The sequence below is a fragment of the Sebastes umbrosus genome, chromosome 14 (assembly GCF_015220745.1).
Source record: "Sebastes umbrosus isolate fSebUmb1 chromosome 14, fSebUmb1.pri, whole genome shotgun sequence".
NCBI classification, from domain to species: Eukaryota; Metazoa; Chordata; class Actinopteri; order Perciformes; family Sebastidae; genus Sebastes; species Sebastes umbrosus.
Window position 1 is genome coordinate 27760449 of NC_051282.1, and position 12287 is coordinate 27772735.

Sequence of the window (12287 nt, forward strand, 5' to 3'; positions counted from 1 at the left end):
ATAATTGCAGGGAAAGACAAGGAGAAGACAAAAAGGATTACAGTCACCTCCTTTATTATCACAATGACTGCAACGTCCTCCAGTCGTCCCTGACAGAGACCATCAGTCTGGCTCTATAACACAGTGGCATCTCTACTGTTATCTACCACACACACACACACACATGAAAACACAACAAAGATCTCATGAGTTGGAGTTTCTCTGTAGTCTGAAGAGAAGCTGAGAAGACAAGACAGCCTTTTCACGGGGTTCTATTCAAACCAGGACCACATTAATAATTCATATCCACTTGTAAAAGACAACAACAATATTTTCTTTGTGTATTCAGCGGCTATTGTTTGTGACACAGAGGTCTATTCATGATAGCTTCCGCTGCAGTCCCAGCATGCACCGGTCCACAGTCGGCCACAGTGTGTTGCGTGCTGCTGAGGGCTGAAGAGGAGAGAATAATTAGAGAGAAGGTGAGGGAAGTGTAAAAAGAGAAACAGAGAGTGAAGAGGAGATTGTTTAGTGTTTTACTGCTTCTCAGTTTTTATGCTAAGCCAAGCTAAGATCCACCTGGCTGCAGCTTTGTACTTAAAGAACAGACATGTGAGTGGTAACAATCTTCTCATCTACACTCTCAGATTTCACAAAAAAAATCCTTTAAAGGAATAGTGCAATAGCAATTTTACATTGAAAATACATTTAATATTTATTTGTCTGTAGACGTTTAGTTTAGATTAAGGTAATTCAAGGTTGAAAAGTGAAAGTTTAGTAGACGTCTAGTTTTAGGTTGTATTCAAAACAACTACATACTACTGACAAACGCAGTATGCAGTATGTAGTGCATACTGTACACTGCGTTCGTCAATAGTATTCAGGGGGAAAGGGCCTGCGAATGTGACTTTGAGGTACGTCTACATTTGCACACACAGAGAGATGAGGAGACGAGATGCTGAGTGCAGACAGAGCAGTGGTGGTGATCTCTCTGGAGCTGCTGGACCAGTGACCGGAAGAGCGCTTGGAGCGCGCTGCAGGGTTGAGAGCCGAGCATACACCTTTTTCCATATGCTTAAAACTACCTGTCCAATGTCTTGTTCATGTAGTCCATCTTGGTCTTCCCTCAGACTCTCCTCAACTTGGAAATCTAGAATAATGAAGCAGCATTAAACATATAAATTACATAATTTATTCATGCACTGACATGAGGAAATCTCTTGAATCCCTTGGAAAAATAAAATCAGCATAGCTTATCATAACCGTGGTAGGAAGCCAATGAACATCTCATGTACACTATAATTAAGGTTAACATAATGTAGTTGTGTCGAGTGATTTAATGTTTAAATGTACCTGATAATATCTTGTTTTTTTTGCATTTTTTTCTATTCCAATAAGTAGCCAGTATCATGTTCAATTTCTCACGTTTATAACAAACTAAATTTCATGAAATTCGGTTCACAACAGTTGAATATGAGAGAGGTCTGCATCTCCATGTACCTTTATGTATCTATCTCCTGACATGTATTTGTTTACTAGTGCTCCAATATGGTGGACGCAAAGACGCAAATCGCAAACGCAGTCTATCTAATGCATCTAATGTCTAAAATTTCCAGACTTCAAATTGTCTGATAACAATCTTTGTGTCTGTAATAAGGTAAAATATCTTGGACATTTAATTACTAAAGACATGACAGATGATGAGGATATTTATAGGCAACGCTATAGATGTATGCACAAGCAAACATTCTCTCATGGAAGTTTAGTATGTGTTCAGATAGAGTGAAGATGTCTCTGTTCAGAGCATATTGTACACCACTGTATACAGCCCATTTGAGGTCAAACTATAAAAAACGAGCTTACAGAGACTTCAGGTCGCATATAATGATGCAATGAGAATATTACTCAAAAGACCAAGATGTTGCAGTGCAAGTGAAATGTTTGTGTCTGCAGGCACTAGCTGTGGCTGAAGCCCAGCTATTCTTCCTGGAGTCCACTTAAATCACTTTGAACTGTTAGGCTAGATTTCAGTACACAATCACATTACAATCTTTACCAACAATGACCACAACATCAAAAGCAACAGCAACAAAACACAAACATATTTAAGACACAACCCAACACACAACACAGGACCTATAGGTTCAAGTTAATACTATTATATAGAGTATAGAGGTAAATATGATTCATTAGTGGTTGGACCATAGCATATTATGTCAAAAAACAAAAACATACAAAAACAGAACAAGCAACAACTTCTTTTACCATAAGTATTAACGGGACTTTGTATTTATCCAACATTAAACCTTTTATGATTTGATGTTAGCTAAATATCAGCAGACACAGAGAGCTGTTCAGCTAGGAGATGTTTTTCCAATAATATTTTAAATAGATTTTTGCTATTTTCTTGAATGATATACCCAGGCTGTGGAGGCCCTGGTATAGTTCTTTATATATAAGGCATTGATGTATGTATATATATTTTTAATATCTTTTAATCATGACTTTTTATAGTGCTTCCTGTATTGTAATGTATTGTTGTTGTTTTTTCTTATCTGGACCTTGAGTCTGCAATAAAGTTTGAATTGAATTGAAATATCTTTCTGGTGGAAATTGCAAATTAATACAAGGACAATATATCCATAGGTGGCTAGAAACATCACTAAGGCGACCCACCTGCAACCTGAGACATTCAATGCAGGAAAACCCGGTGCAACGCCAACTTTCACAGAGCTAAATCATTAGTGCTGATCACCAACCAACAGTCAAATACAACTTTTTTGTCAAATTTTTTCTTCTTTCTTATACAGTTTCTATTGAGCCAATAACATGTCATGGCATGGAACACTCAGATATTCTACTTAAGTAAAAGTAGTAAAAGTAGTAAAAGTCTTACTTGATGTATTAGCATCAAAATGTACTTAAAAAGTAAAAGTACTCATTAACCCATTTTTGCCCAAAGACTATATTTAGTATGATAAGGAAAAATGCCACATTTTGTCTGATTTGTCAAAAGTCTTGAAATTTGGTACAGACATACTTTGGGTGAGTATATAACAGTGAAATTAAAAATCAGACTGTTATTAATAATCAAAGAAAAAAAAACCTGCTAACATTGTGTTTATTAAATGTTTTCCATATGATTTTTTTTTGCACTGCATATGTGTGCATATCTTTGATATTCAACTTGTTATGAGTTTATAGATACCAAATACTTGGTTGTGCTCCTGTAGTTTCTGAAATACAGCCATGTTCTTATCATACTATATCGAGTATTTGGGCACATGGGACTACTGTTTTTTCTTAAAATATAATGAAGTCTAATGCAAAAACAATCATCCCATGTGCCCAAATACTAGATATAGTATAGCTAACTATTATTATATGGTTAGCTAGTATACTTAATATTTATCAATTCATAACTTTATTTTATTCAACATTAATGTACAATACAATTTCTGGACTTATCCATTAAAACAGATTGCTAACAACATGCTAACAGTCTCCGTCGGTCGGTGGTCAGCAGCTGAGTAGGCAACGTCAGAGCCAATCTGTTGCTAGGGGCAACAGCTTCGGTCCAAGCTTACTTCCTGTCAGCCCCCTGCGTTAACTAACATTGCAACCGGAAATACAAAGGGACCCATTCCTGGATGTTCAAGATTCAAGATTCAAGATTCAAGATGTTTATTGTCACGCCGGTTATACAAGTGCAATCGTGTGAAATACTTTTTGCTGGGAAGCTCCATTAAAAATAATAATTTATATTAAAATTATAAAAGGAAATACTTTGTACAAGGCATATTAAGAATATATACATATCAGAAAGTATGAATGAATATATATAAGAAATACTTTGTACAAGGAATATTAAGAATATATACATTAAGAACATATACAGTATATACAGTATAAGATATTTGATTGAGGTACTTTTTGTGTGAGAAGGTGTCGTATGAATTATCTATTTAAAAGTATTGTTATTTAAAAGGATGTATTATATATTATGGTCTTAAACCGGGTTATACGTAACAAATAAATCTTGGTCTATATCAGAGCTAAAGCATAGAAGTGATATTGAAATAGAAATAGAGATTGAAATTATGTCTATTGCTAATAGATATAATTATGTGAGCTAATAAGTCTCTCCCACAGATATATTAGCTAATGGATGGATATATGCATGGATATATTACTGTTAACCTTGTTTATATTTTTTGGCATTGTGTATATATTTCGGATTTTGTGGAATTTGGATATCTTTTTTTATTGATATTTTTATACTTGCACCTTTATTCCTACGTTCTACGACAACTACTGCTGCAAAAACAATTTCCCTCGGGATAAATAAAGTTCTATCCATAGAAATAGATGGTTATCTTATCTCAAGAGATTGCTTCCAATTCATCTCAGCGGCCACTCACAGTATACTGACCGAAAAAGCAATTTTTCCCCATAGACCACCATTATAAAAGAGACATAAAACTGTTGACTGCACACTTCCAACTGCAAGCAAGGTCGATTGTTATTTATACTATTATCTTTTTTGAATCCATATATTTGTAAAACAAAGCCCAGAAAAGCTTGTATTATTTCTTCTAACAGTAGTTTCTTCAGAATAAAAAGCATTTTTCATGATGTGTTCATATCATTTTGCTGCCAGGACACAACTGCAGGTAGCAAGGTAACATGTGCAAGCTCTGCGAGTTATTTCCAGCTCTTTCAGGACGATGGCTGAGAACGATGACAGCAGCAGGCCAGCTCAAGGCCTCTCTTCAGGGCCTGAATGAGGTTACTCTCATCTACCTGACACCGTTAAAGTTTGGGGTACAAACAGTTCGGCTGCAGATAAACTTGTCCATGTTATTTCTGTCTAACTAGACAATACAGAAAACCACACTCAAAGTGAACCTTATTTTATTTGAACTGAAATATTATGTAATGTTGACAAAGCTCAACATTTTCAACACAAGAGACTTTCACACAGCCTGTTCTCCTCTTCTCTTGGTAGCGTTGTTGACTACGGATAATAGAAACAAGCTCCTCTGCTCAACGGGATACAGAAGCCTACATTATCATATGAGCGTGCACATGCAAACACACACACAATCCCCTCCGTCGTGCACACGTCTCGCCCGTCCTCGCACAGGCACAGACTGTTCTCACATGTACCCACACATTCCCCAATGACTCATCTAAAATAACACAAGAGGCATATCAAAATAGACATTAATACCCTCATGAAAATAAACGGTGGGGCCCGGCAGAAATAAACACTGGTCAGCGAGCTTGGTCTGTGGGCCGTGAGACTGCAGCGCCTGCAGCCTCTCCTCCAGCTCCTACTGTTACAACAAACACATCCACGTCCACGGGGAGCTCAGGCCGAAGTGACTGAGCAGCTCTTCAGGACGCCGCAAGGTTGTCTGATGAATAATGGGCGCTTTCACCCGGGGCAAAACACTTGAAGGGATATGTGTCAGCAGTAATATCCGGGGCATGATGACTGACAGAGGAGATTTGTCTGATTGGACTCATGTGGGGTTAAAGGTGAACTGCTTTACAGGAGGTGAAAAAGAGGGAAGTGGACGTTGTCTATCTGGGTTATCATCTACTAAACAGAATACTTAGAGAGCACACTGACAGATTGTGTTTTATTGTAGTCTGGAGTAACAGGTGTATATTCTGCTCAATGACTCAGCAGTGTCTCTTTATTACTTTGTAGTGTCATTATTTAAATAATCAAATGGACCAATCACAACATCCCTGAATCATTAGTGCTGATCAACAACCAACAGTCAATACAACATCTTTCTTATACAGTTTATATTGAGCCGATAACATTTCATGACATGCAGTGGTGGAAGAAGCACTCAGATATTCTACTTAAGTAAAAATAGTAAAAGTCAAGTAAAAGTCTTACTTGAAGTATTAGCATCAAAATATACTTAAAATACAAAAAGTACCCATTAGTGCCCAAAAACTATGTTTAGTATGATAAGACAATGCCATAACATAGATCACATGAAAAATCACACTTTTATTAATAATCAAAGAAAAAAAAACACTAACATTGTGTTTATTAAATGTTTTTTTGAGCTGCACATGTGTGCATATCTTTGATATTCAACTTGTTATGAATTTATAGGAACCAAATACTTGATTGTGTTCCTTGTAGTTTCTGAAATACATCCATTTTCTTATCATACGATATAAAGTATTTGAGCACATGGCACTCTAAATATAATGGAGTTTATTACAAAAACAGTCATCCCATGTGCCTATATAATTGATATAGTATAATAAGAATTATAAATTTTATTATAAATAATATCAATAAGTCTTGACCTCTACCCAGCAGTGTATATAGTAAAAAAAATTGCATCATATTGTAGTTTTTTCTTGCTCAGTTAAAGCTACCATCAATCAAAATATGATATAACATTATGAGGTGTTGCTTGTGATTCATTTTCATCTTTTCCTGGCACGGATATAAACCCAGAAAACTACATAACAGCTTGGCAGATTCAGTATGCAAATGATGGGGGAATACAAACTAATTTGTTACGCTGAAGAGCCTATTGATGAACTGGTAGTTTATGTGGAAAGGCTGACTTTTTGACCTTTGACCTTTGACCTTACACCTACTGATAATCTGGGTAATATAAATGACTGGTAACTGATAATTGATTTAATATGTTTTGATCAGATGTCTACGTTCCAACGCTTCACTCACAGAGAAAATAATTCTCATTTCAATACTACAGCTAATATATAACATTTACAATAAATTCCAAACACTATGAAATAAATTAGACAACGTGTAAATATTGTACGCTCTCTTGCTCTGTTAGTAGAGTCGACTCTGTTATTTCAGTTATGCTGTAAACAGTCAGGATGTGATGTGACTGCAGCAAACACACCAGTCACAGGTGCACTCTGTGGCAGCTGTTAGCTTCATATGACAGCAGACATGTGTGTGTTTGTGTGTGTGTGTGTGTGTGTGTGTGTGTCTGTGTGTGTGTGTGTGTGCGTGTGTGCATTCAGCAGCATCTGTTCGTACACTCGGGTACACCTAAGTGACAGCAGATGTCCTTCGCATTCCAGTGCTGATCGTGTGGTGGTAACATGTGTTTGTGTTTATTCGTGCAGACTTGTGTTATTGTCAGAAATACAACGGTGACAGAGCAGGAAGTCCAGCTGTTTACCTGTTACGGTCCCGAACACGACAGCAACATGAAGAGTGAGACAGAGTGAAGTAATGACAGGAGCTGCTGCAGCTTTACAGCAACACCGGAGCTGCAGAGCAAGACTGGGAAATTAAAGCAGCAGGAGAAGATTTTTTGGCCACTTGGGGGCGTTGGAGGAAGCTGGAAATCATCAACTACCAGCTAGTCGCTAGCTTGGTTTGGTGCTGGACAGATAGTGAACAGTGGATGTTATAAAAGCGTTTTCAGTGAAAACAAGAACTGAAAGTATTGAGAGTGAATCAAAGCAGTAAAGTGGCGACCTGCAAAATCAAAACAGTGAGCTGAAAGATGCTAAAACGCTGCATAAAGCTGAGGGGAGTTGGTGATAATAATAGTGGGTTCATCACTAATAATGACCCCTTTCACATTACACATCGTTATTTGAGCCAATGCAAATATATAAACATGGAACAGTGCAGCTTTAAAATTAAGATGAAAACAAGTTGATAAAAATGATGTCATGAATTGAGATAAACGCGAGTGACAAATGATTTCATCTCCCTTGTGATGTTAACTAACATAAAATAAGATTGTTAAATGGGTTTGTCTTTTTATCTATAAGCAGATGTTAAAAAATAATTAATTTCTATCATTATTCCTTTTACAGAAAATACCACCGTGACTAATAATATTAAAATAAGAGCTTAAATGAAATTAACATAATTACTAAAATTTTAGGGAAGAAATAAAATAAGCTAACTCAAACTAAACTGTAATCAAAATAAAAAGTATATTCAATTATAATTAAATCTGACAAAAACGACTCAAAGCTTTTCGAGTTTACAAAACCCTGATAGCACTGCTCAAATTGTGATAGAAGAGATTGCATTAATTTTTCTTTCTTCTCCTCAAACATCTCTTTGCTGTGTTGTTTCTGTTTTTCTGGCCTCAGCAGCAGATCTGCTGTGTGACGGATGCTGACGAGGAGCAGCAGACAGACATCCGTCTGGGAGGAAGCATCACTGCTTCCTCTGCTGGGCCTCTATCTCCCACCTACTGACCGATCGATACTGAAGGCAGCTAAAGTTAGCACCAACAAAGCATCTCACAGCCCTCAGACCTGCTCAGTGTCTCACATCACTGTTTTTGAAGGCAGAGTGTATATTGCACTTTTACTGCTTATAGACCCTTTTCACAGCAGATAGACAGCAAAAGCTGCGTCCAATTAACTGGGTAATTAAAATGAATGCATTATAAAATTAATATATTCACACTAATATTAATATGAAAACGAATAAAAAATATCAGAATGATGCAAAATAACTTCTCAAGGCCCTTTTTTAAACTCAAACGTCCACTAAAAAGGTATTTTGCTTATGTTACTTCACTGTATGTTTGAGCTTCACTGTGCAGAATGATGCATGTGCACTAGAAAGCTGTTTTCACATCAGTTTGCTGAAGAGGGGAACATTTCTCTGTGCTCATCTTAAATCTTTAACATGAGCAGGATTTTGTGACATCACAACTAGTTTGGACAGCGGTGGACTCAGGCTGTCTGAGGGGCTGCGATGGAAGAAATTGAAAGGGCACCCTGCATGCAGAAAGTTTTCTAGCATGCAGAGGAAGTCTCTAGAACTGCATTGCATCTTCTCTCTCAAATTTAAGGGCACCAGAGATGACACTTCATCATGTTTTCTCTACTGGAAGGGCACCCTAGAGGACACTTCATCACGTTTTCTCCATTTAAGAGCACCGTAGAGGACACTTTATCAAGTTTTCTCCATTTAAAGGCACCCTAGAGGACACTTTATCATGTTTTCTCCATTTAAGGGCACCCTAGAGGGCACTTTATTATGTTTTCTCTACTGGAAAGGCACCCTAGAGGACACTTTATCAAGTTTTCTCCATTTAAGGGCACCCTAGAGGACACTTTATCATGTTTTCTCCATTTAAGGGCACCCTAGAGGGCATTTCATCATGTTTTCTCTACTGGAAGGGCACCCTAGAAGGCACTTTATCACGTTTTCTCCATTTAAGGGTACCCTAGAGGGCACTTTATCATGTTTTCTCTACTGGAAGGGTACCCTAGAGGGCATTTCATCATGTTTTCTCCATTCAAGGGCACCCTAGAGGGCACTTTATCATGTTTTCTCTACTGGAAGGGCACCCTAGAGGGCATTTCATCACGTTTTCTCCATTTAAGGGTACCCTAGAGGGCACTATATTAAATTGTCTCTACTGGAAGGGCACCCTAGAGGGCACTTTTGCAGCGGTCAACCCCCTGAGTTCTACCAGTGAGTTTGGAGCCAGTTGAGATCCAGCATGTAACTTGATAGATAGATAGATTTCATCAGGTCCTCAGGTGGAGCATGGGGAGCTGGAGCAGCCTCTCACGAGAACAGATGGCGGCCATATTTCCCATCTAAGTGCGCTTGGCATCGTGCTGACACTATAATCTATCTTAACGGGCAGAAGGACACCACACTGTAAACCACGAACACAACCTTCATGGAAGGAGCACTCTGTATACGCATTTGCAAATCGGGGCTTATAAAATATAGGAATATGTGCTGCCGCAACATATCCGCTGAGAATTTTCTCACCGCTTCCTCCACCCACACAACTTATGCCATGTTAAGGCACCTATCAGTGTGTGCAGGAGTGAATTCTGCAGATAGATAGATTTTGTTATAGATATTATTGTCTGTCTTCAATGTGATGTGAAATAGACAACATAGCAGCTTTTATCAGAAGATTTATTTATGTAAATCTGCTTAATAACATAAATAATGGTGCTGAGAAATGCCAAATGATGCACAAAACCAGTATTTGTCTCTTGAGACAGTCCTCCAAAGCTTCTTCTTGAGTCTCTTTTATTGTCTCTGTAAATGTGAAAACAAAATTTTACAAACTAGAGCAGCGACATCAAGACATAACTGTTCAGCAGATGGCAGATTCTTGTTAAACGACAGACATTTCCACAATAATTAGGAAGGGATCATTGCGTGATGATGTCTCATTAAACATATTGAGCTCCCAGCAGGTGATGTGTAACATTTACACAGGAAAAATCAGCTAATAGAAGTCGTATTGCAACAGTTCATCACTTTGCACTGCGGTTCCCCGTAAAGCTGATAACTTTCTTAATTAAACCTAAAGGTCTGGATGGAGAAGCACTTCTTTGTCCAGTTTATTACCATACACTCACGCTCACATATGCTCATTTTAATTCAAATTATGGATGCACTGGAAGATTTTATAGCTAATCATCTTCATTTTTAATGGCGAAGCAGAGTTCCTCTCACAGCAAACCGACTGGTCAGTTATAACCGAGAGAAACGTCTCACCTCCATCTGGACTGAGAGAACTGTTCTGGGATCTGTCAGTGTTGATCTGTCCTCCAATAACTCACTATTAAGCATCTGCTGGCAATCAGGGGGTGCCCGACTAAATCGAGTCTAGCAGTCTCATCTGTGAGTCCTTCGTTATAGAGTGACTCGTCCCCTCAGTACATGTGCAGCGTGATACTACAGTGTAGTATGCACACACTGGGAGGAAGGAGGAAATATGCAATGCAGCAGTGTTGTAACGACGACGGGCCCAAGGGCACGCTAGCAAGCCTAATAGTTATGACGCACACAGACATGCAAATGAAAAACACACTATTGGTAATAGCTCTCTGTACACATTCTCCCTCCCTCCATCCATTGCATTTACTTTACAACAAGTCGTTGCCAGGGACTTACTGTCAATCTCAGCCATTAATCCGTTTTTTTCCGCACTAACTGACAACCAAGAGATACCACGTGACACTAACCTCGTTTTATTGTTGGCTCTCAAGCCTAGTGGGAACGAAACATCAGATATCTTTCACAGAGATAAACAAAACATCAATTTTGGACCCGCCAAAATTAAAAAAAAAGTTTAATTCACAGTCATTTTTTGCAGGCACCTTTCTAAAGGCTCTGTAGATATATTGTTTTTATAAAAATAATATTCATCTATATAAGAATGTTATCATTAAGACCTTTAAGATTCTTAAATTGCACTACTTGATTATTTTTCCTTTCACTTGCTATGTTTAAGGCAATTTCCTTGTATGTGAAAACCTACTCGGCAATACACCAAATTCTGATGCCTGAACAGGTAAAAACTTCACACAGCAGTATCTAAAGAAAAGGAAGGTAAGATTAATTAAAAATCACGTGTCATGAGCCTTTGTATGACAGTTGATATCAAATATTCATGAGTGCATTTGTGCCGCAGCTGTCTGCAGAGAGCAGAATGCTGTTTTGGACTGATGTGATCCGCTGAGCCGAAATGCTGTGACCTTCTGAAATCCTAAATGGAAACACTACTCACGCTCAACTCGGCGCTGCAGGTCACCGGGAGGCTAATGGAGGTGCAGTCCTGAGAGGAGTCGGGCTGTCTTACATCTTCAGCCGCACAGCGAGAAAATGACAAGTAAATGAAAGTGACTCGTCCGGCTGAATGCGTGACGAACATGAATATAAAGACCTATTTATGGCAGACTTGTGCTGAGGATTGAACACTTTCCCTCAGATCTGTGTGAGTATGTGTTTTTGTTGAGGGATCCTATTGTAGTGCATTGTTAGTGAAGGAATGAGAGGCAATAAACTGAAGTGCTGCAGAAAAAAACAACTATCTTCATAGATGTTCATGTTTTCTCTTCAGCTGGAGGCTTAGAGCAGGTTTCATGAGCCTTAAAAGGAATAGTTCAGCATTTTGGGAAATGTGTCATTTGCCTCCTCGTTGAGAGTTAGATGAAAAGATTGGTATCGATCTTCTCATCTAGCTCTCGGCAAGAAAACAAATAAACGCCTTCTCCAAAATGTCAAGCTATGACTTCAAAAAATAATAATAATCCCTGAAAAACTGACCTTTTTGAAGGTTGAGTTGCAATCAAAAACAATGCCAGAAGCTGCAAACCAGTCAATTTCTTTCAATAACAAATCAACTCATTTTGGCAATTTACAGTAGTTAGGTCAACATAAAGGGTGCAACTACTGCACGTCCTCTGGAAACGTTTTCAGCCTTCAAAGCAGGGTTACTGTAGTAGACTAAAACGAAAACGAAAATAGGCAGTGAAAAACATTTTTAGTA